The sequence below is a fragment of the Dasypus novemcinctus genome, chromosome 17 (assembly GCF_030445035.2).
Source record: "Dasypus novemcinctus isolate mDasNov1 chromosome 17, mDasNov1.1.hap2, whole genome shotgun sequence".
NCBI classification, from domain to species: domain Eukaryota; kingdom Metazoa; phylum Chordata; class Mammalia; order Cingulata; family Dasypodidae; genus Dasypus; species Dasypus novemcinctus.
The window spans coordinates 30,123,153-30,150,061 of NC_080689.1; positions in this window are offsets into that span (position 1 = coordinate 30,123,153).

A 26,909-nucleotide genomic window follows, 5' to 3' on the forward strand; every position below is an offset into this window, starting at 1 on the left:
ACAAATTGCTACTGGCTGAGCGTGGGCTAGTGAGAGGAGAGAATTTCTGGGAGCTGCATGACAGGAGGAGTCTGCACCCTGTTTTGGTTTACTAAAGGTTGCCAAGGCCATATACTAGAAGTGGGTTGGCTTTTTATAATGGGGGGTTATTGGCAGTGCTGAGGCTGAAAAATGTGTCCAAAGCAAGGCATCATCAGGGGATGCTTTCTCCCCGAAGACTGGCTGCTGGCCATCCTGGCCTCCTCTTTTATGTGGCAAGGCCCCTATTGGTGTCTGTCGGGGCTCTCCCGCCTCCCAGGCTTCTTGACTTCAGCATCCTGCTTTGTGGCTTTCTCCTAGCCTCTGTGCTCCGCTGATTTCAGCTTCTGGCTTCCGGGGCTTTCCCCCTCATCTTCTGGGGGTTTCTCTCTTTGTCTCTCTCTGTATTCATCCCATTTATAGAGGAATCCAGCAAGAAGATCACGATCCACTCTGGGTCACACCTTACTGGGGTAATCTAATCAAGAGATCCCACCCACTATAGGTTTACCCACAGGCATGGACTGGCTCTAAGGACACGACTTTCTGGGATGCATACAGTCCCAATTGACCACACACACATTTGCAGGCTCTTCCCTCATGGATCTCCTTTAGACACAAGAAAGGTGGGGAGTAGGGCAGAGACCGGAGAAATCCTCCCTTCGAGGAGTGCAATTCTGAAAGAGAGGAGTGCAATCCTGTGGCTAGTGCCACAGGAAAGACATAAAGCCCATCCAAGCTGGGGCAGAGCAGCTAACCCTGTTATTCCCAGGGCGTAGGTAAAGACTCACTGCAACTGGGGGAAGGATAAAGAAAACTACCTCTACCCCTGGGGTGGGGGCGGGGAGTCATCCGGGCCCAGAGCATTAGAGATCTTTCACAGACCAGGGAAGGGCAGGATCACTGAGAGAACTCCACGCCTGAGAACCAGGGTCACAAGGCCTGCCCCAGGCTGCAGCTGAGCCAGGACCGCAATGAGTGATGGAAACTGAGGCACAGTGGTCTCGCAAGGAGAGACGTGCTGTTTCCATGGCTATGCTTGCACCCTAAGGAGTGCGGTAATTAAGAGTTCCCGGCAAACATGATGAAGCTGTGGCTGAAAGAAAAGATGAGCACATACCTTTCATAGTAAATAGAACCCTTAGATTTTGTATCCTGAGATAAGATTTTTTTAATTCCTTAAACTGTGAGTAATGCTGATAATTAACTGCATGTTGCTGCTTGTTGTCACGTAAACTGGGGTATATAGAAAGCCCCTTGTAAACAATAAAGTTGTCTAATAATCTCTACTCACAAACCCCCTGATCCCAGCTCTCTCGTTCTTCCTTTCTTTTTCTTTCTTTCTCTTTCTTTTACTCTCCTTTTTCTCTTTCATTCCCAGTACCCTTCGGGTCCAAATCTTCAAGTGAGTAAGAAGCAGCAGGAGTCCCCCACGGCTGGAGGGCAAAGGTACAGAGACAGACGCCCTCTGAGGCGCAGGCAGCAGGAAGGCTGAAAGCCGAGGATGGAGCAGGAACATTGGAAAACCCTTACCTGACAATTCAGCACATATCCTGAGCACGAGCAGCGCTGAAGGAAATTGAAGCAGCAGAAGTAATTTGCCCATAAAAGGCATAAAAACTATTCACCTCAATCTCCACTGCTCAACACATGATGTCTGGCATTCAATTTTAAAAATCATGAGACACACACAGGCACATACACACACAAAAGAAATAAACAACCCACTATAAAGAGACGAGGCAACTAGCAGAACCAGCCCCAGAGCTAACCCAGATCTTGGAGTTATCAGACAGAGAATTTAAAATACCTACGATTAATATAGTAAGTGCTCTGGTGGAAAAGACGGGCAACATGTGTAAACAGATGGAGTATTCCAGCAGAGTGATGGAAACTATAAGAAACCATGAAATGGAAATGTTAGAAATAAAACCACAGTAATGGAGATGAAGAATGTATTCAGTGGGCTCATCAGTAGATTTCGCATGGCCAAGGAAAGAATTAGTGAATTGAGGAAAGGTCAAATGAAATTACCCAAACTTAAGCACAAAAAGAAAAACAGACTAAAAATTGTAAAAAGAACAAAGCATCTAAGAGCTTGGGACAATATCCAATAGTTTAATATAGATGTGACTAGAATCCCAGAGGGAGGAAAAAAATAAAACAAGGAAAAAGAAACATTTCAAGAGGTAAGATAATGGCTGAGAATTTTCCAAAAACAGTAAAAAATTTCAAATCACAGATCCAAAAAGCTTAGAGAACCCAAAGCAGGAATACACACACATTTTTCAAGCTTCTGGAAGACAAAGATAAAGGGAAAATCTTTTTTTTTTTTTTAATTTTTTTTATTTAATTCCCCTCCACTCCTCAGGTTGATTGTTTTCTGTGTCCTTTTGCTGTGTCTTGTTTCTTTGTCCGCTTCTGTTGTCATCAGCAGCACAGGAAGTGTGGGCGGCGCCATTCCTGGGCAGGCTGCACTTTCTTTCACGCTGGGCGGCTCCCCTTACGGGTGCACTCCTTGCGCGTGCACTCCTTGCGCGTGGGGCTCCCCTACGCGGGGGACACCCCTGCTGTGGCGCGGCACTACCTGCGCGCATCAGCACTGCGCATGGGCCAGCTCCACACGGGTCAAGGAGGCCCGGGGTTTGAACCACGGACCTTCCACGTGGTAGAGGGACGCCCTAACCACTAGGCCAAAGTCCGTTTCCCAAGGGAAAATCTTGAAGGCAGTCAAAGATAAAGGATAGCTTACATGCATAGGAACAAAGATAAGTATTAAGTAGACTTCTTCTCAGAAACTATACAAGCCAGAGAACAAAGAAATGACATCCTTAAGTGTTGAAAGAAAAAATTGTCAACCTATAATTCTATACACAGTGAAATATCTTTCAAATATAAAGGAGAAATAAAATTTTTTCAGGCAAATAAAAGCTGACAAAATCAAATACCAGCAGAGCTACATTATAAAAAATGTTAACCAAGTTTTTCAGGCATTAGGAATATGATACCAGACAGAAATTGGGATCTCTAGAAAAAAGTTAAAAGTAAAACAAATATAAAAGATTTTATGTCTTATTTTTAATCATTCTAAAAGATAATTGATTGCCTAAAGTAAAAATAGTAGCAATGCATTGTATGTTTATAGCATAAAAGTATTATATGACAATAGTCTAAAAGTTAGGAGGGAGGATTTGATAGTATACTGTTCTTACACTATATGTGAAGCAGTATATTATTTGGAGGTAATAAAAGATTCTCAGCTAATCCAAAAGCAGACAGAAAAAAGAGGAAAACAGGAAAAAAGAACATATAGAACAAATAGAAAGCAACTAGCCAGGTGTTACATTTTGATCCAGGCAAATAGTCTAAATATTCAAATTTAAAAACAGAGATTATCAATTTGGAAAAAAATAGCAATATTCAATTATATATTGTCTATAAGAAACCCACTTTAAAGACATATACATGCATAAAAAGTTAAAAGTAAAAGGATGGAGAAAAAGTAAAAGGATGGAAAAAGATACACCATACAAACACTAATTAAAAAGAGCAGTGGGGAGTAGATGTGGCTCAAGCGGTCCGGTGCTTGCTTTCCACATGGAGGTCCCAGGTTTGGTCCCCAGTGCCTCCCCAAAACAAGAAAAAAACAACTCAGGGGAACCAATGTGGTCGTCGCTGGCTTCCCACATACAAGGTCCTGGGTTCAGTCCCGGCCCTGATACTGCAAAAGAAAAGGGGGTGGGCATGTTTAGTGGCTATATTAATATCAATACAAGAAATATTAGCAAAGATAAAGAATGATGTTACATAATGATAAAGAAATCAATTCACCAAGAAGACATAGCTATCCTAAATTTGAAAGTACCTAAAAACGAGCTTCCAAATATATGAAGCAAAAACTGATAAAACAGAAAGAAGAAATAACTAAATCCACAATTATTATTGGAGATGTCAACACTCCTTTCTCATTAAGTGATTGAACAAGTAGACAGGAAATCAATAAGGATTAGAAGACCTGAAAAACACTGTCAATGACCATGACCTAATTGAATTGATAGAATACTTCTCCCAACAATGCAGAATACGTATTCATTTCAAGTGCAATGTTGAATATTCATCAAGATAGACCATATAGGGAAGCGGACTTGGCCCAGTGGTTAAGGTGTCCGTCTATCACATGGGAGGTCCGCGGTTCAAACCCTGGGCCTCCTTGACCCGTGTGGAGCTGGCCCATGCTCAGCACTGACACGCGTAAGGAGTACAGTGCCATGCAAGGAGTGCACCCCATAAGGAGAGCCACCCAGCGCTAAAGAAAGTGCAGCCTGCCTAAGAATGGTGCCACCCACACCAAGAGCTGACGCGATAAAAAGAAACAGAGATTCCTGTGCCGCTGACAAAAACAGGAGCAGACAAAGAAGAAGACACAGCAAATAGACACAGAAAACAGACAACCGGAGCAGGGGAAGGGGAGAGAAATAAATAAATAAATCTTTAAAAAGATAGACCGTATATTGGGACATCATACAAGCCTTAACAATTTAAAAAGAACTGAAGTAATCAAAATATGTTAACAGACCAAAATGGAGTCATTTCTGAACTAGAAATGAGTAACAAGGTAACTGGAAAATCCCCAAATATGGAAGATAAATGTCTACTGGAAGTCTTTATTAGATTATTGCTGTGTGGTGTAAGAAATAACCCTATTCTCTACCTCCTCACAAAAATTCTTAGTAAAATATGTATGGCTTACTAATGCCTCAGCTCAGGGGTTAGCAAACTACAGCCATGGGACAAATGTGGCCTACTGTCAGTTTTTGTCTGACCCTCAAGCTAAGCATCATTTTTACAATTTTAAAGTATTACAGAAAAGAAGGTGGGGGGATAAGGATCAGGATAAGGGTAAGGAGGTAAGAAAAGAAAAAGGAGAGTGGGGAGGGAGAGGTCAGAAGAGGGAGAGAGGAGAAAGGGAACGAGAGGGAGGGGAGGGGAGGAAGGGGGCAAGGAAGAGGGGAGGAGGAGAAAGGGGGAGAGGGAGGAAGGGGAGGGGAGAGGGAAAGGAGAGGGAAGGGGAGAAGGGAAGGAGGGGGAGGGAGAGGGGAGGAGAGAGGAAAAGGGGAAAGAGACAGGGAGAGGGGAGGAAAGGGGAGAGGGAGGGGGAGGAAGGGGAGAAGGGAAAGGGGGAGGGGGAGAGGGGGAGAGGGAGGGGAGGGGGAGAGAGGGGGAGAGAGGGGAAGAGGGGGGATAGAGGGGAGAGGAAGAGGGGAAGAGGAAGGAAGGAAGGGGAGGAAAGGGGGAAGGGGTGGGGAGGGGAGGGGGAAGGGGAGAAGAGGGAGAGGAGGATAAAAGAGGAGGAGGAACAGCAGCTACAACAGTAACAGGAACCGTATGTGGCTCACACAGTCTAAAATATTTGCTATGATTTAATCTTATGAGGGAGTTGAAAAGTGTTTCATCCTCTATTTTCTGAAAGAGTCTACACAAAATTGGCACTATTCTTCTTTGAAAGTTTGATAAATTTCACCAGAAAAGCCATCTGGGCCTGGAGTTTTCTTTGTGAGAAGGTTTTACATTTAAATTGTCGTGTGTGTGTGTTCAGATTTATTTATTTAGTCTTTTGTCAGTTTTGGCAATTTATCCCTTTGTGTTAATCCAAGTTTTCATCTGGCATCATTTTCCTTCAACTTGAAGAATTTCCTTTAGTGTCTTGTAGTGTAGTTTTTTTTTTCTAGTGTCTTCTTTTCATTGTTTCTGAAGAGAAGCCAGTGTTGATTCTTCTCTTTGTTCCCTGTATGAAAGCCGTCCTTTTCTTCTGGCTACTTTTAAGATTTTTCTCCTCCTTGCTAGCTTTCAACAATTTGATATGATATATCTTGATGTGGTTTTCTTTGTGTTTACACAGCTTAGGGTTTGTTGAGCTTCTTAGACATTTGTATTTACAGTTTACATCAATTTTGGAAACTTTTCAGTCATTAGTTTTTTCAATATTTTTTCGGCTGTATTTACTCTATTCTCTCTTCCTGGAACTCTAATTACATGTCTGTTAGGCTGCCTGATCTTGTCCCACAGGTCCTGAGTTTCTAAGGGCTTCAATTTCGATAGTTTCTGTTGCTATGTCTGCGTGTTCACTGACATTTTCTCCTATAATGTCTAAATAAGTCTAATGGTGAGCCCACTCATTGAATTTTTATTTCACAGTTCTAGAAAAATATAACAGTTCAGTTGTTTTTTCCTTTATATCCCTGAATATCTTTATAATAGCTCCTTTAAAGTCTTTGTGTGCTAATTCCATGTAATCTTTACCATTTCTAGATCTGATTCTTATGACTGATTTTTCCCTGGTTATGGGTCACATTTTCCTGCTGCTTAGCATGCTTAGTAATCTTTTTTTAAATGTGGACCTTGTCACAAAACAAGTGTTGATATATTTTAAAAGATTGAAATCATATAATATGATAGAGTGATGATAGACAAATAGGTAGCTAGGAAGGTAGGTAGGTAGGTAGATAGATAGATAGATAGATAGATAGATAGATAGATAGATAGATAGATAGATAGATAGATAGATAGAATGATATAATATAGGTGGCAAAATACTAAAAGTTGGTAAATCTGGGTATCTGGGAGATGGGGTGTGCTGGAGTTCTATGTATTATTTTTATATTATTTTTGCATCTTCCTGTAAGTTAGAAGTTATTTCAAAATTTAAAAAAAAATTTTAAAGAATGACTAGAATTGGGGAGAGGGATGTAAGCAGGAGCAGGTGACAACAGAACATTAGTTTGTCTAGAAAGGGTGCTAAAAATAAACAGAAACAAAAGCTGATCTAAAGAATTTATATTTTATTTTGTAGACTAGCAGATATTTATTGGATAAGAGTAAGGTGCTGTGCTAGACCCTGAATTTCTAAATGTGATTGTCTGCCTGTGTTTCTACATGTGTCTGTCTGTGAACACGTATGTTTCACTGTGTGTACATAACTGTCTCCCTCTGTTTTTTCAACAGCCAGCTTCTTTGTGTGTGCATTCACATTCCTCTGTATCTAAATATGACAAGTAGATGGCGCCACAGCATCATAGCTAGCCAGGAAAAGTACCATGTTTCCAACCTGTTGGCATTGAAAGGCCTTGGAGTTTACAACTTTCACTCACAAGGATGATTCACTACTGTGTCCCAGGCCTGGCCCAATTCCTAGCACATCGAAGATACTCAATAAATATTTATAGAACGGATTGACGAAATGCTAACATGCCCCATGGGAGAAGTGGGCAATAAGTGTAGCCAGGGGAAGGAAAGAAGCACAGAAAATTTGATTTCACAGTCACACTATAGAAGTCACAGGTGAGTCAGGGGTGGAGGGAAATGAGTGATAAAACGTGGACTCAACCAGGGGCTGTCTTCCCCTCCTCACAATTTGGCATCTGACCCTGACCCTGACCCTGACCCTTTTCCTTGGCTGACTTTCACATAATGCTTACCGTGTGCGAGGATCTGTGGGAAATATCACCCCTGCTCGCTAGTAGCTTACAATCTAGGAAGAGAAACAAAGCTTGTAAAAGAATAATAATGACAACAAATACAATGCTCTCTGCCGAAGGCGCCAATACCTCCTTCCCACCCCATGCGAGAAGCACTGTTATGGATAAAGCCACAGAAATCCTTTGACCCAGAGGCCTCTGTCAAGTGCCCCTCTGGCCCCTGACCCCTACCACCCTGCTGCCTTAGGAGACTGTCTTCCCCTCACCCCCATCCATGCTGATGGGCTGCCTAAAGGTCCCACCTTTTCAGAGTCCAAAGTTTGGATCTCTCCCCCATTAACCTCCCACCCCTGAGAGGCGCAGACCGTCCTCTTAAGCCTGCCCCAAAAGGAGGAGGAAAGCTTGCAATTATCCGAAGTGGCAAGTTCTCTGGTCATTTCACGCAGGGTACGGATGCCACCTTCAATACTTACTTTCCTCCCAAAGGAGTCTAAGCTTAAGCCCATTGCAGCAAAAAACATTTTGTTTTGTTTTTTAAATAATATTTTTTTGAAAGATACTTAAGTTACATGTTACACAGAAAATATAGGTATTCCCATACGCCCCACAGAAAATATAGGGATTCCCATATGCCCCACTCCCCTCACCTCCCACACCCTCCCACATAAACATCATCCTTCATTAGTGTGGCACATTCATTGCAATCGATAAATGCATCCTGGGGCATTGCCAATGAGCATGGACCATAGTTCACACTGTAGTTTACACTCTCTCCCACACAATCCTGCATGTTATGGGAAAATACAAAATGGCCTCTATCTATTGTTGTACTGTCATTCAGGACAATTCCCAAGTCCTGAAAGATTCCCTGTATTACACCTGTTTTGCTCTCACCCTGCCCCCAGAGCCTCCAGTGGCCATGGCCTCTGCATCAACATTGTAATTTCTTCCATTGGTAGAATCACAGTAAGTCTGTAGGAGAATATCAGCAAGTCTTCTCTAGTCCATCGTTCATTCCCCAATCCTAAGGATTCTGGGATGGTGATGTCCACTCCACCTCCAGTTGAGAGGAGGCTTTGATCCCATAGGAAAGATGGATGCGATGGACAAAGACCTAATCAGCAGGACCAACTTCAGGCCGATGGCGCACGGTGAGGGGCTGCGCACTTGTATGGCCTGGCTGAGCTGCTGTCAGGAATGGGTCTGGCGGTTTCCCATTCTCTCCCCAGTCCTCCCTGTTGCTCCGCCTCCTCTCTCCTAGCTCCCAGCAGGTGGCTGCAGGACTTGTGTCTTCGCCTGTCCAGCCTCCTTGTGGCCCTTTAAGGAACTGCACCCCTCTCGTTCTGGGGAGCCCCACCCCCAGCTCCAGCCCCAATATGCATTACTACTTTGTATCCATACGCACCCCAGGCTTTCACCTCCCTAAATGCACTTTGTCTCCCCTGCACCCTTGCTGATGCCTTTCCTTTTCCCTGGAATGCTGGCCCTCCTCCAGCTCCACCTGTCAAATGACTGGCTTTCAAGTTCCCTTCAAATGCCACCTTTTCCCTAAGGCTCTGTGGGCTCTTCCCAACCTGAAGTGGCCTTTCCCTCCTCTCTCAGCAATTATGATCGTCATTGGCTTAACTACCTTAATGCTTCATTATTTGAATTCCAATTCCTTCTATAAGATTCTAAGCTTTGCAAGGGAAAAATCTGTTTCCCATTCACTCAGTACCGAGGCACCTGCTTGACACACAGTAGGTGATCAACAAATGCAAAGGAAATACAGTCATACCTTAGTACTCCACTGCTTTGAAACTTGTCGGATTTGGTACTCCATGCATTTTGACATGAAAATTTTGTCCCATTACTCATCATTTGTTTGGTACTTGACCTGTAAGCTAGAACTTGTCAGTGTCAGTTGCCTCGTGACTCGCTACCCTTTCCAGCCAAACCAAAGGGTCACGCATTAGTCATGCAGTAGCTCTTGCCCTGTGCACATCCCATTGCGGTCTTAACTTTTGTGGTCATTTTGTGTATTTTTGCATGTTTTTTTCTCATCACAGGCCCTAAGAAAATGAGTAGTGATAGCGCTGAGCAGAACAGAAAATTACTTTGCACCACCATTGAGCAAAAAAAAAGAAATAATAGGTAAATATGAGAGTGGTATTTGCATTACTGATCTTGCTAGGGAACGTGGCATGCCAAGTCACAAAGCAGCTTTCTCAAACACTCGAGGAAGTTGAAAAGCTGTTATTAATTTGGGTAAACAAGAAACAGCGGGCAAGGGTGTATCTGAAGCCATGATATGTGAAAAAATGAAAGTGTTGCATGCCGATCTTTTGAAAAACAAACTGGAACTGAGTGATGAGTGTTGAAGTTTTTAAGGCCAGCCGCGGCTGGTTTGATAACTTTAAAAAGACCAGGATCCACAGCGTCGTGAGGCATGGTAAGGCAGCGAGTGCTAATAAAAAGGCTGCTGATGAATTTGTCAGTGACTTTCAAGACTACAGAGAAGCTAAGGGTTTTATTTCCCACCAAGTTTTTAACTGTGATGAGATCAGAGTTTTGGGGGGAAAAATTCCAAATAGAACCTACATCACAAAAAAAGGAGAAGGCATTACCAGGCCAGAATTTGTGGTCAAGAAGCTGAGACTCAGAGAGAATTTAAAGGGTTTGAGGCTGACCCACACCTACAGGTACAGAGGGTACAGTTGTGCAGGATATTGTATCTTTGGGCCAATCCATGGGTCTGGAGGTCAGTGCTGCGGACGTTGAGTTAGTGGGGAAAGATCATGAAGAGCTCAGCACTGAGGAACTGCAGGAACTACAGAAGAAGCAGCAGCAAGAAGTGGCTGAAGAGATTTCTTCAGGTGAGGAGGAGATAAGGAAGTCCCCAGTTCCTTGATAACAGAAAATTGTGCAAAATGAGCAGAAGTTCAAAACTTTGTGAAGAAGTACCATCTGGGGGAGCAGATTTGGCCCAAGGGATAGGGCATCCGCCTACCACATGGGAGGTCCAGGGTTCAAACCCAGGGCCTCCTTACCCATGTGGTGAACTGGCCCACGCACAGTGCTGATGTGCGCAAGGAGTGCCGTGCCATGCAGGGGTGTCCCCACATAGGGGAGCCCCATGTGCAGGGAGTGTGCCCCATAAGGAGAGCCGCCCAGTGGGAAAAAAAGTGCAGCCTGCCCAGGAGTGGCACCGCGCACACGGAGAGCTAACGTAGCAAGATGACACAACAAAAAGAGACGCAGATTCCAAGTGCCGCTGACAAGGATATAAGCAGACACAGAAGAACACACAGCAAATGGACACAGAGAGCAGACAAATGAGGGGGGGGGAAGGGGAGAGAAATTTTAAAAATAAATAAATAAAAGCAGGTTTCTTCTAAAAATAAACAAGTACCGTTTGGACAAAGCTCTGACAAGCAGAAATGTGAATTTATTGAATGACCAAACAATTTCACACTTTCAAGGAATTCTGCAAAGAAGACAGAAGCAGTCCTCATTGGATAAGTTTTTAGTGAAGGTGAGAGAGTGTGTCAGAGCCTGTGGTGCAAGTTGAAAAAAGGGAGAAAAAAGGGAGAACACCTGATGTGCAAGTGCCCAGTGTTCTGTTGGAGGGGGACTCCCCTTCAAGCCACACTCCATGTAACCCCCCTCCTCACCACTCTCCCCCCACCATCCCATTAGGCCATGGACTCTTCTCAGTACAGGTAAAGTGAAGTTTTTATTTTATTGAATCTAAGTATTTATTAATTTTTAGAATTCTCATGTAATAATATACAACTCTATCTTTTTACGTATTGCCTTTAAAATGTGCATCACCTTTGGTTTGCAAATGCATTAAATTTATTTACATTATTCCTTCTGGGAAAAAATTGTTTGGTACTTGTCATTTTTGGTACTCACTGCGCCTCACAGAACCAATTAACGACGAGCACTGAGGTACCACTGTACTACAATTGAGGGAGTTGCTGGGAGGATGCACGGCTGTGCTTCAGTGCCCTAAGATACAGGTCCAAGGAGCCATGGCTCCAAGCACACCAAAATGGAGGTTCTTTCCATCAAGAATGAAAGTAAGAGCTACACTGAGTACTTATCAGGTTCCAGGTGGCCCCCGGGCCTTGCTCCTACCCCTCCCAGGCTACTGCCTCCTCAGCTATCAAGGTCTGAGCACTTTGAAACTGTCTGTCCTTCTTCCCTCCCCTCTCCTCTGCCATCCTTCCTCTCTTTCCTTTCCCTCCTCTCCCTTACTGTTCCCATGACCCCTGGGCTCCTGCACACAGAACACTGGGGCGGGGCGGTGGGGGTGGGAATAGAAGGCCTGAGAGCACCCACCCCCTTCTGTGCACTGAGATGAGGAAATGAATATCAGAGGTCACTGTCTTGGTCAGTTCCTGTTTCTGGAGCAAAGATGCCAAAATCTGTTCCTTTTTCTTGTGAAAAATGTAGGGGTTTTGACTTCCAAAATTCCCAGAACGACACTGTCACTGTGAGCTGTCTGTGTTCTGTCTGCCTGTGTCTGCATAAGGGTCTGCCAAGGCCTCCGGGGCCTGCTTCTCCCTGAGTGTCCAGGGGCAGCGTGGAGATGACATCTTACTCTCTGTCCCACCCCAGTTCCACCACTCCCCACTGGGCCTGTCTGAGGAGAGGCGGGCCTAGCTCTGGCCTTCTATTTCCCTCCTGGGGCCTTTCAGGAAACATTCTGAGGAGAGTCCCCCACCTGCCTCCAAACCTCTAGACCTAAATCTGGCTACCCAGAAGCCTCTGGGGGTGGGGGAGAGACTTAAACTGATCACTTAAGACTCAGGCATGATGTGGGTCAGTTTGGGAAACTCTGTCCCTGCCCTGCTCTCAAGCCATCTTACCCTGGGAGCAAACACACAACCACACTATCCCTGCCCCTAGCCTTGGGCCAGGGCACTACTTCTGAGCCCATAATGGGTGGACAGCACCCAGTGGAAACAGGGCCTCCCAAGCCCTGGGCTGAGAATTGAGGTGCATCATGGTTGGAGGTGGGGGATAGTGAGATAGGAAAACAGGCATATATCAAGTAAGCCAGGCTCAGAGCCTAGAGTCGAAGGTAAGAAAGAGAGTGAGAATTGGGGTCAGGACCAAGGTTTGAAGGTTAAAGTGACCTTGAGGAAGAAATGATGCCCGACCTTCTGAGCTGGGACAGCTTAGGCAGAGAGGGCAGGGCAGTGCCTAGGTAGCAGTTTTCCTGCCCACACAGGAAGCACAGATTAGAGCTTTCTAGCAGGATCCCCATCCAGTGGCTTTTCCTCAATCAGCCCCACCGGCCACCCTCCTGACAGGTTACACGGGCCCCAACCTAGGCCCCCTGTTCACCTCCCCCCGCTCCCAAGCACCCAGACAAATCATGTTTTGGTCATATCCAGGGGAAAGGGGGGAGCTACAGGCTGGTGTAGGTTTTCTGCCCCTTCCTCATTCCTCCCAAGCCCTGCCTCTACTGCCCTGCACCGCACCACCTGGCGGCAGCCTTTCTCCGGAGCAGCCGGCCTCTCCCTGAGGGCAAGTCCCACCTCCTGCCAACCAACGCCCTGCCAGCGCTGCAAACCCCGAGAGACAGGTCTAGACGATTTGGGGATATCAGTGGCCCGGGTTTCCCCAAACCCGTGGGCCTCAGTGCCGAGGCGGGGCCCGCGGAGGCGCGCAGCAGAGTCCAGGTCCTCGGCTTCCCCCTGGGCCGGGGCCCGCGTGCGGAGCGCCCCAGGCTACAGGCCCAGGCCCGAGGCGGGACGGGCGGGCACGGCGAGCGCTCCGCAGGTGACCTCCCGCGGCGCAGCCCTCGGGCCTGGGGCCCGGCCGGGACCCGAGGAGTCTGCGGGAGCCCATGCGCCGTCACGTGCCCCCCTCGAGGTTTCAGCGGGCTCTGGGAACCAGGCGCGGGCACCGAACGCAGGGCGCGCTCTCGGGGGGGCGCCCCCGGGCCCGTGGCGGGCGGGAAGCGAGGGCCCCGGTCGCCGGCGCGGGGACCGCACGGGCGCGCCCTCGGCAGCCCCGCGCACTGTCGCTCGGCGCCCTCCGCGCCCCCTCCCGGCGGAGCCCGGGAAGCCCCGCCCGCCGAGGCCGAGCGAGGCGCCGCGAGAGGAATTCCGGCCATTTCCTCTGCGCCGCGCGGTCTGTGGCCTGCTCTCGCGCCGACCGCCGTGCTGTCCCGCAGTGGGGGCCGGGGGGCGCGGGTCAGTCACCAGCCGCGTCTGGCAGCTGCCCGGGCCTCGGGGTCCGGCTCGAGATTCCCGGCCCTCCTCCCGCCTCGCCCCGGGCGACCACACCGGCCTTTCCCGCAGCCCCCGGGCCGGCAGGCCCCTCCAGGCTCCGGCTCCATCCCGCGGGCGCGCCCGCCCTCCGGCCGCCGCGGAGTTGCGGAGCGGTGAGAGTGCGCCCGGGAGTCCCCAGAACCGGAATCTGAGTTTGAAACTGAAGTTGACGCTTCCCACGTCACTTGGGGCAAGTCCCTTAACCTTTCGAGGTCTCCGTTTCTCCATCTGTGAAATGGTGACCCTGTCAACAATGCCGGCCTCATTTGTGCTCCCCGCCAGTTAAATGAGAGAAAGACCTGGGCAAAAGTCAAGGACGTTTTTCGTTTCTTTAGGGGTCGCTACTGTCGCTTGCTTTTCTCAGATGGTCCTGCCCACCCCGCCCGTAGCGTCTCCTGCCTAATTCTGCGGGTGGAGCAGTCGCGGACGCTTTAGAAGTAGGCAGAGCAGAAGGCTGCCTTCCTTCTGGGGCCTCCGCAAGACAGATCCCCAACACTTCCAAAGCGTCCCTGGAAGTCGCCGTTGGAGTCTTCCTTGGGATTAAGCATTGCCTTCTCCCCAAGCACTAGGGTCTTGAAAAACCTCTTTTTTTCCCTCTTTTTTTAATGGTCATCGCAGTCTGGGAGCAGCCAGATTACAGAAGGGGGAAGGTCGGCCGCCCCTTCCAGGCCCCATCATGGGTCTGCCAACGTGGACTCTTTAGTCTTGAGGTTTGAAAAGAGGATCGGCCACCACGTGCTCTCTGGGCTCCTTTCAAAGCGCAGATTCCTCAGGAGTGGGAACATTCTTTCCTTAACCCTTCCAAGGGGATGCCTGCTCTCCAGCCGAGAAGCCTGAGAGCCCGGGGCGCCCGGGAGGGTGGGATTAGTTTCTTCGAGACCGCCCACACCTGCTTCACCCACGCCCACGGCTGCCGCAAACCTACCAAGGGTTGGAAAGCACCGAGTTTCACCAGGCCTAACCACCAAGTGCTTTGCAGACAGTGCAATACCGGCTCAGCCAGCCTTCCCCCAAGAAAGCCCCTTGTTTTGGTTTTGTAACTTCTGTTCAAGCCAGAGTCCCAAGGCCAAGTAGCAACCCCTTGGAGGGAGATGTGTTCCTCATTCCCCACACAGGCTACAGCCACAGGCGGCCTAAGTCCAGGTGGGGACAGGTCCTATAAATATCTCAGCCAGCCTGGAGGCTGAGCTCTCAGGCAGCCGCTCCCCACCGCACTCTCCTCTGAGTCCAGCACTTCCCGGCCACCACCGTGCTGCAGGAAGGTTTCCCTGCGGTGGGAGGTGCAGGCTGTAGCAGTATCAGAGGCCTGGAGTTCTCTTAGCTTCCCCTTCCGTTCCTGAGACCTCCTGACTGCTTTTTCTTGCACTCGGGATACAGTTTCCTAATTCCCAGCCGCAGGCTGCTCTCCTCACTCCCCGGGCATTTTTAGAAGACTCAGGGACCCCACACTGTGGCCTCTTCAAAAAATGCTGACCCCCTCCTCGAGATGGATGAGGGATAGTGCCTTCGGTTTGGAAGGCAACAAGCGAAATCAGAATTTACCATTTTAAATTTGATTTTAAAATTTGATTGCAATTCCTGTTTAAAGAGAAAGAAAGAAAAAAGACGGGCTGGAGGCAGAGTAGATCTAAAAGAGAGGAATGAAGAAGGTGGAAGTATCTGCAAGAAGGAGATACTGCCCCTCTTGAAAAAAAAAGTTGCTTTCCCACCAGACTGGTTCCCCGGGGCTTAGTGGGACTTTCTGAGCCGGTCTCTAGGGCTGGGACTTCAGGGGTACAATTCCCGCAAAGAGCAGCCTGTTGGGCAGCAAGAGATTCCACCGGGGAAAAGGTTGAAATCTCACCTCCAGCAACTCAGGCCTAAGGGCTTGGAGAAAGGGTAGAAAATGCAGTGCTCCTCCGGAGAAGGTAGGTTGGAAGAGAATGAAGGAAACCAGTCTGCACCACCGGTTTTCAAATATAGCTGTAAAAATAAACTTTAACTAACTAAATAAGCCCCTGTTTTAAAACATAAGGGGGGAGCAGTTGTAGTTCGGTGCTTGAGCACCTGCTTCCCATGTATGAGGTCCTGGGTTCTATCTCTAGTACCTACTGAAAAAAAATACCATAATGGGTATACCTAAAAATGAAGTCACATGTGGGTACTTTTCCAATGTGAAAGCTTACACTTCAGACACTGCTAAAGAAACACTTTTGCAAACTCAATTGCTGAATCCTCCTTAGAAAGTTCTCTTAATGCCTCATTTTCGGATGAGGAAAGCAGTCAGAGAGGCCTAGGACACCCAGCTAATAGAGCGGGGGCTTGAACCCAGCCACCTGACACCCGAGGCCACATGACCAACCACCATGCTGTGGAAGATACATTCCACTCATCTCTCTGACTGAGATTGAAAATGACTGCTCTGCAGACCTCAGCTGCCCGGCACAGGGAGGAAGTCTTTCCTGTTCTGCTCACCTGCCTCTAGTGCACCTCAGGGGTTGCAGCCTCAGTGAACTTGGTGTCTTTCCCAGAGGGGCCCAGGCAGTCTCTTCTAGGATCCCAGTGTATGGAGAAATAGCTGTCACTAGGAGCGGGGTGCCAAATGGACAGGATTCCAGTCACCAAGGGAGAGTCTGTCCTGGACCAGCTCTTCCAGTGTGATTTCAAGGACCGCAAAGAGACCCAAATGGCCTTTTTGCTAAAAATCAGCCATAAAGGAACCATTGTGCTGACCACACAACCAGATGTGTGTCTAAATTTGCAAAGGTCACCAACAAGTCACCTTGGACCAAAGCCCAAGGTGACCCAAAGACATATTTTGTCTGGTTCTGCTGGTTTTTTTTAAGTTCCATTAAATTACTGAAAAGTTAAAACTGGATGATTTCACATAAATATCTGGATTTTTTACCTTCTCTCTAAAAACCTGAAGAGCTAGCCACACTGACATGTACTGTTCATTTCACCACAATCTCCACCACTCCATATCGTATCTTTTCTTTTCATCTAAAGAAAGCTTTAATTTTTTTATCCCATTTCTATTCATTTTTTAAAAAAGATTTATTGTTTATTTATTTCTGTCCACTTCACCCCTGCCCCGCCCCTGCCTGGCCCCTGGCCCCGCCCCCGCCTCCCAGTTGTCTGCTTTCTACGTCCATTCACTGTGTATTCTTCCTTAGCACCAGCACCGGGAATCTGTGTTTCTTATTGTGTGTCAGCTCTCCGTGTGTACGGTGCCATTCTTGGGCAAGCTGCACTTTCTATCCCACTCGGCGGCTCTCCTTACCGGGCGCACTCCTTGTGCGTGGGGCTCCCCTACACGGGGGACACCCCTGCGTGGCACGGCACTCCTTGCGCACATCAGCACTGCGCGTGGGCCAGCTCCACACGGGTCAAGGAGGCCCGGGGTTTGAACCGCGGACCTCCCATGTGGTAGGCAGATGCCCTATCCATTGGGCCAAGTCCACTTCCCCATGTCAGGAACTGAACCTTCTCCAAAGCCCTCCTCCAATCCTGTCCTCCACTGTTGCCAGGCTCAATAAGTGGCAGGATCATCATATCCGGTTACGCTTCCCGTGAAGAGCTCCATGTCATATCTTAATCCCACCCAACTTCACCAGCAGCATTTGAGTTTGCTAACCCCGTCTCTCTCACCAAAATGCAAAGATTCACTAAAGAGGTACCTATTATGTAAGACCAGTGACATCCTGGTATGGATATCGTTTACTGAGAACTGGGTAAGGGCGATTAATTGAGGCAAGTTAAGGTGAGGGTAAGAAGAGAAAGATTGATTTCCACAAACAAGGCATTAGCCCATGCCAGAACAGAGCAGAGATTTCTAGAGTCCCTGTAGGAGAGTACAAGGTGAGAAATAGGTGCTCCAACAGCTGCCACAAAAGTAACACATATAAGCAGAAAGACCACCTCTTGTTTAACGCAGCAAATACCAAGCGTTTCTTAACATCCTGGGCCCCTTCCCTACACTGCCTCCTCTAAGTGCCTTGTGTAATGTCCAGAGCAGACCCTGAATGTGATTCCAGGGCTGGCAACCCAGGCCATGAGCAAGCCCAAAGGAATGAGTCTGGCTTTCAACCAGGACGGAGCTGAGCCCAGAAGAGAAGGTGAGTGGAGACGAGGACCAAGTCATTCATGGGGGTCGGGGAAGCCAGGAAAGAACTGCAGCACGATCTCATTCACCAAGGTGCTGGGTGAGCAGCTGTGTTCTCTGAAATATGGACACATGCGGGAAAACCCTCTTCCCTGAAAGTGGGAGCTTTTCCTACTAAAGTGGTGTATTGTACAAGCAGGGAGGGGAGGCTGATGACACGTCCTGTATGGAGAAGGGCGAATGGATGAGATGGCTTTAGGAGGACCTATCTGATAGACCTTGGGGCTGCCTCCACCTTCCCCAAATGCAGATCTAGGAAGGATTCAGCTCTGTGAATATTTGAACTCAGAATTTTTTTTAGAAGAGCCCATGTGACAAGTGTGTCAACAGAGCCCTAGATGTGTGCTCTGGAGTATGGGTGGGGGGTGGGAGGGCGGATGTGAAGTACTTTTAGAGCGTTTAGAGAAACAGGAAGTTTGGTAATCAGAGACAGGAAAATCTATCCCACCTCTTTTAAAGCCAGTAATAATAGGACAGAGTCAGAACCGTCACAACTGCTGGGGGCAGCCTTTGGAAAAGAGCAGGAGAGGAGGAGAGATCCCTGTGGGGAGTTGCCAGGCTGCGTCAGGGGCACAGTATATTTGTTCAGTAAGCCTCCCCTCTCCTTCCCCCATGTCCAGGCAAGGAGGAGGATCTCCTGAAACTCATCCCTCCTGAACTCCAACACTCAAAGCCTTGCACCATCATCTGCCTTGTCTCCACAGGGACTAATCTCATTGTGTCCTTGTCCCTGTGTATGTCAGTTCTAACAATTCCCAGGTTCCCAGATCACCCCATTTCCAGCCTTTTCATCCCTGGGAGATGCCGTCTTTCCCCTAGACTGCGACCTTTTCCCACCCTCCCCAAGTCCTGAAATTCTTCCTCCATGCCCTCTGGAGTTCATAATCCATGATTAGCAAAATCGTCTTTACCCTCAGCCTAGTCTCTGAATGCCCTCTTAGCAGCTTTCCCTATAGGATACGTGGCTGTCCCTGTGTCCACTGCTGCCGTGCAGCCTTCTCAAGCGGTGGCTTTTTCTCTCACCGTCAGCCCCAGGCCTGGAGGGGAAATGAGTGTCTTTCTTACTCCTCATCACTACTCCGTAAACCCCTGCATCCCTCAAAGAATCTCATGTCATCAGATACCACCCACCACTGTCCTCTCCTGACCCCCAGGGGTCATTTTTCAATTATTTTGGTTCCTAGTTCACTCTCATTCCCCCTAAGGCTGTCCTACACCTTGGTGATTTCAGTACCCATAGATTACCCTTCCCACAGCCAGGTCTCTCAGCCCCTTGAGCACCTCTCCTCCAGTAGTGTTCCCCCAATCAGTTCCTAATCTCCCTCCATAACGTCAGCTTCACTTACTCTACTTTCTGACCCCAACCTCCTGTCTTTCCAGCTCACTTCCTCACCTCATGTAACCATCCATATCTCTCCAGAACCTCCACTCTATTGATTCCACCCCCTAATTTCCCAACTTCCCTATTGACCCATTGTAAATTTCATGGTCAGGTATTATAATCACCCTCTTACGCACATTCTCAACTCCTTTCCTCTCTTTTTCTTTGTCTTACCTGGCAAGACAATAGACCTAGTCAAATCCAACCCTCTGCCTACTCCACACCGCCAAACTCAGTGCTGAACATGACTAGAGAAAAATACACAGCCATGATAGCTAATCTCACTTTAAATTCATCATAACCAACTTCAAGTGAACCCTCCGTGCTGTCCTCTAGTCCTACTTATATTTTCCTCATGAGGCCATTCACATACTTATTTCCCTAAACAGTTTCATGTCTCCTTTTCTCTTCTCAAACCCTCAACATTTTCTTACTAGACTCACTCCTACCTGATAATTGTTCTTTGTTTTGTTTTGTGTGGTTTTTTTTCCTCTGAGAAAATAAAAGCAATCAGAATAGTACTCCACAGAGTCCCACTTCTACATTTACCCGCCTACCAACATTTCACCATCATATTTTGCCTTTCCTGTACCGGAGATGACCCAGCCATCAAAAACAAATGCCTCCGCTTGTGTGCTCTATCCAAACCTTCTCACTTACTCCAGGACATTATTTCAGCAAGTCTCCCTTTTCTTTCCTACACCAAATCGCCACTATCTACTGTGTCATTTCCATCAGCATGCAAGCATCCCAACGTGCTGTTATTTATTTCATCTTAAAAAAAAAAAAAAGCCTTTTCGTATCTGTACTGCCTGTCACCCTCTGTAGTATTGTTTACCTTGAGGCCCAAACTTCCACAGAAGAATCATTTACACTTGCTATGTCCAATTCCTCTCCTCCAGTTCTCTCTCTCTTTTTTTTTAAGATTTATTTATTTGTTTCCCCTCCTTCCCCTCCTCCTGCCCGGCTGTTTTTGTTGTCTGTGTTGTCTTCTCTTCTTATTTTCTCTCCTCCTGGATTCACCAGGATTCAATCCTGGAGACCCCTGATGTGGAGAGAGATTCCCTGTTAATTGTGCCACTTTAGTTCCTGGTTTCTGATGCACTTCACCTTGACTCTCCCCTTGTCTCTCTTTTGATGTGTCATCATCTTGCTGCATGACTCACTTGCGTGTGCACTGGCTTACCATGTGGGCACTCGTGCAGGCACTGGCTGTCTGCACAGGCACGCTTTCTCTTCTTCTTTTTCACCAGGAGGCCCCAGGGATCCAACCCGGGTCCTCCCATATGGTAGGCAGAAGCTCTATCACTTGAGCCACATCTTCTTCCCTCAAGTTCTCTGTTAAACCAGACCCAAATCAAACTTGTATCCCCATGACTCCATGGAAATTGTTCTTGTCAAAGCCACAATGACTTCCATATTGCAAAATTCAACGGTCAATTCATTGGTTCTCTTTTTCTTTTTTTTTTTAAAGATTTATTTATTTATTTAATTTCCCCCCCTCCCCTGGTTGTCTGTTCTTGGTGTCTATTTGCTGCATCTTGTTTCTTTGTCCGCTTCTGTTGTCGTCAGCGGCACGGGAAGTGTGGGCAGCGCCATTCCTGGGCAGGCTGCTCTTTCTTTTCACGCTGGGCGGCTCTCCTCACGGGCGCACTCCTTGCACGTGGGGCTCCCCCACGCGGGGGACACCCTTGCGTGGCACGGCACTCCTTGCGCGCATCAGCACTGCGCATGGCCAGCTCCACACGGGTCAAGGAGGCCCGGGGCTTGAACCGCGGACCTCCCATATGGTAGACGGACGCCCTAACCACTGGGCCAAAGTCCGTTTCCCCCCATTGGTTCTCTTTTTATAAAGTAATAGCATCTGATATAATTGATCACTTGCTCCTCCTTGGAACACTTGCTTCACTGGGCTTCCAGGACATCTCTATTGGTTTTCTTTCTGTCTCACTGGTACCACATTTCTCTTAATCTCTTTTCCTGGTTCCTCCTCTTCTCCTTGGCTTCTACCTGTTGAAATGCTCAGGGCTCAGACCTGAGGCCTCAATTCTTCCTCATCTACCTCTTCTGATGATCTCATACAGTTACATGGTTCTAAATATCATCAATATGCCCATGACTCCTACATTTATATCTCTAACCCAGACATCTTCCCCAGACTCTAAACCTGTATATCCAACTATCTGCTCGATATCGCCAAACTCAAGATGTCCCAGGCTGAACTCTGGATATGTTCCTGCAAACCTGATCTGCCTACAGCCTTTTCCATCCCATTTGGTAATAATTCTATTTTTCCAGTTGCTTGGGCTAAAAAAAAACAAAAAAAAAACCCTCTCTTCCTCTTATACACACATCAAATCTGGCAGGAATTAACTCTACCTTCAAAATATATCCAGAAGTCAACCACTTTTCACCCCCTTCATTACCACATCCTAGTCCAAACCTCCATCATCGCTCACCTGAATTGCTGCTACAGCAATGTCTCCCTACTTCTACTCTTCTTTCAACACAGCAGCCAGCATGATCTTTTAAAAATGTACTTTGGATCGTATCACTTCTCGACTCAAAACCCTTCAATAGGGAAACAGACTTGGCCCAGTGGTTAGGGCGTCCGTCTACCACATGGGAGGTCCGCGGTTCAAACCCCGGGCCTCCTTGACCCGTGTGGAGCTGGCCCATGGGCAGAGCTGATGCGCGCAAGGAGTGCCGCCCCTCGCAGGGGTGTCCCCCACGTAGGGGAGCCCCAATGCGCAAGGAGTGCACCCGTAAGGAGAGCCGCCCAGCGCGAAAGAGGGTGCAGACTGCCATAAGGAGAGCCGCCCAGCGCGAAAGAGGGTGCAGCCTGCCCAGGAACGGCACCGCCCACACTTCCCGTGCCGCTGACGACAACAGAAGCGGACAAAGAAACAAGATGCAGCAAATAGACATAGAGAACAGACAACCGGGGGAGGAGGGGGAATTAAATAAATAAATAAATAAAATAATAATATTAAAACCCTTCAATAACGCCCCTTTCCCCACACACACACATTCTTATGGTTACTCTTCAGTAACACCCCATTTTTCTCAGTGGAAAAGCCATTGTCGTAAAGGCCCTGCATTACCTGCCCACTTGCACACCGCTTACCTCTCTATCCTCCTCTTCTGATACTCTCTCACTCATTCTAGGAGACCAGCCTCTGAGGTGTTCCTCAGACAAAGTAGGCATGCACACACATTTGGTCTTCACTCTAGCTGTCCCCTCGCCCTGAACACTTTTACCCAGACAGCTATGGAATAACTTTCTCATGCCAGTCTTCACATTTCACCTCAAAGACCCTGTTTAACCCTGAATCCTGTACTTTCCCTTCCACCTCCACACTCCTGATCACCCTTAACCTGCACAACCTTGTTCTTTCTTCTCCCCAGAGCACCTAGTACCTTCTAACATACTATGCAATTGACATATTTGCTCCATTGATTGCTTATTGTCTATCTGTCCCTTCCCCCGCAGGGTTCTTTGTCTGTTTCCTTCACAGATATATCCTAAATGCTCAGATCAGTGCTTGGCACAAGGTAGGGACACAATAAATTTTTTTTTTTTTAATGAATGTGAAGAATCCAGAGAATTATTTCCTCAGCCATCAGAAATGCTGAAGGAAGGCTGTAGTCTGGGCCAAGAAAAAAAGACAAAAATGGAACTAAAAAGGGAAACTGGAGCTGACTGTAAACACATGATCTGTGAGCAAACTCAGATCCAGTTGGAGTGAACAACCAAACTGCAGGCCTCTAATTACTCTCTATATAGATAGTCGGGGCCTTGACATCTTCCACATGGTAGCCAATGAAGTGACTTTACTTACACATTTAGGACAAAGAAAGGCCTAGGACAATGACACTGGCTTACCCAATTCCTACCCTTTATAGCTGCCTGTTAGCTGCTCTCCCAGTTTAATGGAGAAGCACCAGAGAGAAGCAAAGGCAAATGACAGGGCCTTACAAGTGAGGGCCTTGAAAAGGAAACCTCTCTCTTCTCCTATCCTCCCCCACCCCATGTGTCTTTTCAATAGGGGGTACTGCATTGCCAGATGTTTTGGCCTGTCTCTAGGTCCATTTCTTCAGAGTTCAGTGATCAGTGGGTACAGATGGCTTAACAGTCCTGCTTGCTTGGCCCCTGTCATGTCCATTTTAACAGAAGTTTTCTGGAAGCCATGCGGTCCTTTCCCTTGGTGATTGCAGCAAGGAGGCTGACTGCCAACGTATTCCTTCTCCAAAGATACCAGTGTTATGCAAAGAAGCCTCTGCACACAGGATAAACTAATTCAAGGAGGCTCTGAGACCCTTGGTTGGAAACTAGAGAATCAGCTCTGTTACTGCCCCAGGCGACTGAGGCCAGAGCAGGGTCTAGGGCAGTAGGCCTTACCTTTCCAGAGGGGAAGCAGAATCCCAGAAGCCTATATAATCTTGAGACTTCACCTCACAGCATTCCTAAGCAATCTCAGGCCTCCCTTAGTTATCAGAGAGCCCTGGGCAGAAGTTCCAGAAGATCCCCTCCTACCAGACACAAACCAAACTGCAGCACCTTTTGCAAAACTGAGGCCTGTGCAGTGGCCCCTTTCACGATAAGGAGCGTATTTTCCTGGGTGGGGGTCACTTCGGGCTGGGAGAGCAGCCAGTAGGTACTGAAATAGGGCAAGCCCATGTCATTTTCTCCCGAGTGGGTAAGTTCATTCATGAGGAAGTTATTCATGTTTGGGTAAACAAATACAATGAGGAGCCCTATGTGGTTCAGAGTAAGCACAAAAACACAGTAAAAGAAACAATAGTCCTTTAGAAAATGTAACTTAAATCAGTTAAACTATTTAGTCAGTCTAATGAAGAAAGGCCAGAGGGGATAAGTATATTCTTAATACAGTCTATCATTGCTTTCTTCTATTCACAGCTGCTCCATTTTGTTCCTTCTCACTCTCCCAAAACTCTCCATGCACCCCCCGCCCCCCCCCCCACACACACACACTGCTTCTCATGCCTTTCCATTCCCCCTGTCCTCCTGGATTTTTTCTTTTTCTTTAAAGATTTATTTATTTATTTAATTCCTCCCCCCCCCCCCCCCCCCCCCCCCGTTTGTCTGTTCTTGGTGTCTGTTTGCTGCGTCTTGTTTCTTTGTCCGCTTCTGTTGTCGTCAGCCGCACGGGAAGTGTGGGCGGCGCCATTCCTGGGCAGGCTGCTCTTTCTTTTCATGATGGGCGGCTTTCCTCACGGGCGCACTCCTTGCGCATGGGGCTCCCCCACGCGGGGGACACTCTTGCGTGGCACGGCACTCCTTGCGCGCATCAGCGCTGCGCATGGCCAGCTCCACACGGGTCAAGGAGGCCCGGGGTTTGAATCGCGGACTTCCCATATGGTAGACGGATGCCCTAACCACTGGGCCAAAGTCCGTTTCCCTGGATTTTTTTCTTTTCTCTGTTTTCAAATTAAGGATCCCGGGTCTGTCTCAACTCTCTCCCTGGTCAGTACAGTGGCAGACCAGGCAGCCTGGAATCCTCTTTAGGCAACAGTCAGGTAAATCTGCACATACCCGTGCGAAAATACAGTTTGGTCATGTGCTTCTCCCTCGTGTCCATTTTCAGAGGAGGTTTTGATATCCACTTACATCAGCATTTTTTCTCTAGGAGAGAAGGGAGTGAAATGGGGAGAAGAGAATGAGAGGAATCAGAACATGATGCGGGGTGGCGGGGGCGGGGGGGACAGGTAGGAGGAAGGAGGTAGAGGGTAATTTGAGCTGCTCTTTGTACCCTGCTCAGAGGCCTGCACAGGACAGTGCCCAGGTCACTAGTGCATCTTGAGGATGTTCTAACCTCTTAGCAAAGGCACAGAGGTAGAATGCACAGGACCCAAGAAAGACTCACCTGGCTGCAGCTGAAGGAGAAATGATAAATCAGCTAAGTCATATGTGGGGCAGATAAGCAGAAACAGGATTGAACGTCAGTAAAGGACATTGGGCCCTTATTGGGTAGGAATTTCCCCATGGACTTTAGGTGTTACACAAAGAAAGGAACCAATAAATATAAAAATTCAAGCTAGTTGTTGTTGTTTGGTGGTGGGGGTCATTATGAGCAGAAATTCTTAAAGTCCTTAATATGCTTATACATGTGACAAAGCCGGAAGAGGAAAATTGGATTTCCCAACCCTCTTTGACCACAGAACTCTCTTTATCACGGAACATCTCCTGTGGTGTTCCATGAGACACAATTAGGGGCTGGTGAGCCACTGCTGCCTGGATGCCAGCAATACAATTGAATCAAGGCTCTGGGTAAGGGGGCTGGGACTAGACGAGAGCAGAGAATGAAGAGCAAAAGCAGTCTACTCCTGGGCTCTGGGGAGACCCAGAGGTATCAGACAATTTCTGTGTCTTGTAGGAGTTTGAATGAGCATGAATCAGGATTTGATTGCAAGGAACAGAAATCAACTTTCAGCAGCTTAAGCAAAAAGAGAGTCTTTTTAAGGAAGGACTAGATCCAAGTACTAGAATGCTGGCAAAGTGGTCCCTGGCTGGCTGGCCTCACCTTCCCTGTGTATCTGCTCCATATTCTTCATATTCATTTCTCTCTGTCTCTCTCTCAGCTTCTGTTACAGTTCTAGCCACATAAGAAACTAACTCTCCATCTCTGTGACCCAGTTTCAGACTTTCACTAGAATCTAGTTGACCAAGCTTGGGGCCCACTCATGACCAGATGGGAGGGAGCAGGTATTAAAATACAAATATGACCACAGGAGACACACCCTGTGAGATAGTGTGGAAGTCACTTCCCAGAAAAAGATGGTTGCTGTGGATTGATACTGTGACCTTTCATTGAAAATATGCTCTGAAAGATTTGAGCAGGAGTAGGTAACTGTTGCATGAATGGATAACTATGAAGTTTCAAAGCAACTTCATTTAGAGAACCCATATCCTTGTCCTTTTCCCAAACTCCCTCAGTTCCCAAGTCCCAGAAGAATCTTTGGATGAGGGAAGCAGGATACCACAGAGGTTAAGAACACTCACATTGGAATGCCTGTGTTTTGAATCCTGAACTTGACGTTACCTAAAATAGGACTTGGGCAAGTTACATAATGTGCCTGAGCCTCAGGTTCCTTGCCTGTCAAATGGGTATCATGAGGATTAAATAATTGTGTGAAGTGCTTGGCAAAATACATACACTCAATAAATGTTAGCAACATTCTCTTTTCATGAAAATTAATTGATGGGGCTTAAATTTGCACCAGCAGATCCACATATCTTTGATACACTGGATAAAAGAGAGTTGAATTGGCACACCGGCAAGTGGTCATCTTGGCTATTTAGATATCTCTGCCAGTGTGGCCTCTGGAGTGGAAAGTTTGGGGAGAAAAATATGCCACGTAGATCTTGTGGCGCCAGTGGGGACATTAGGGATCATTTGGGCCAGTCACACTCCCCTTTGTTCCTGGAGACTTAATATCTACCGACCCATTAAACGGCCATGATTTGGAGAAGAGAAGACAAGAAGAGGAATTGCTTTCAGCTGGCCCTCGTCTGTAACTAACCAGGGCTACCACATCTTTTAAACTCAAAGGAGACATATGTGAAACATTAGTTAAATTCAGATATAAATCCAGTCTTT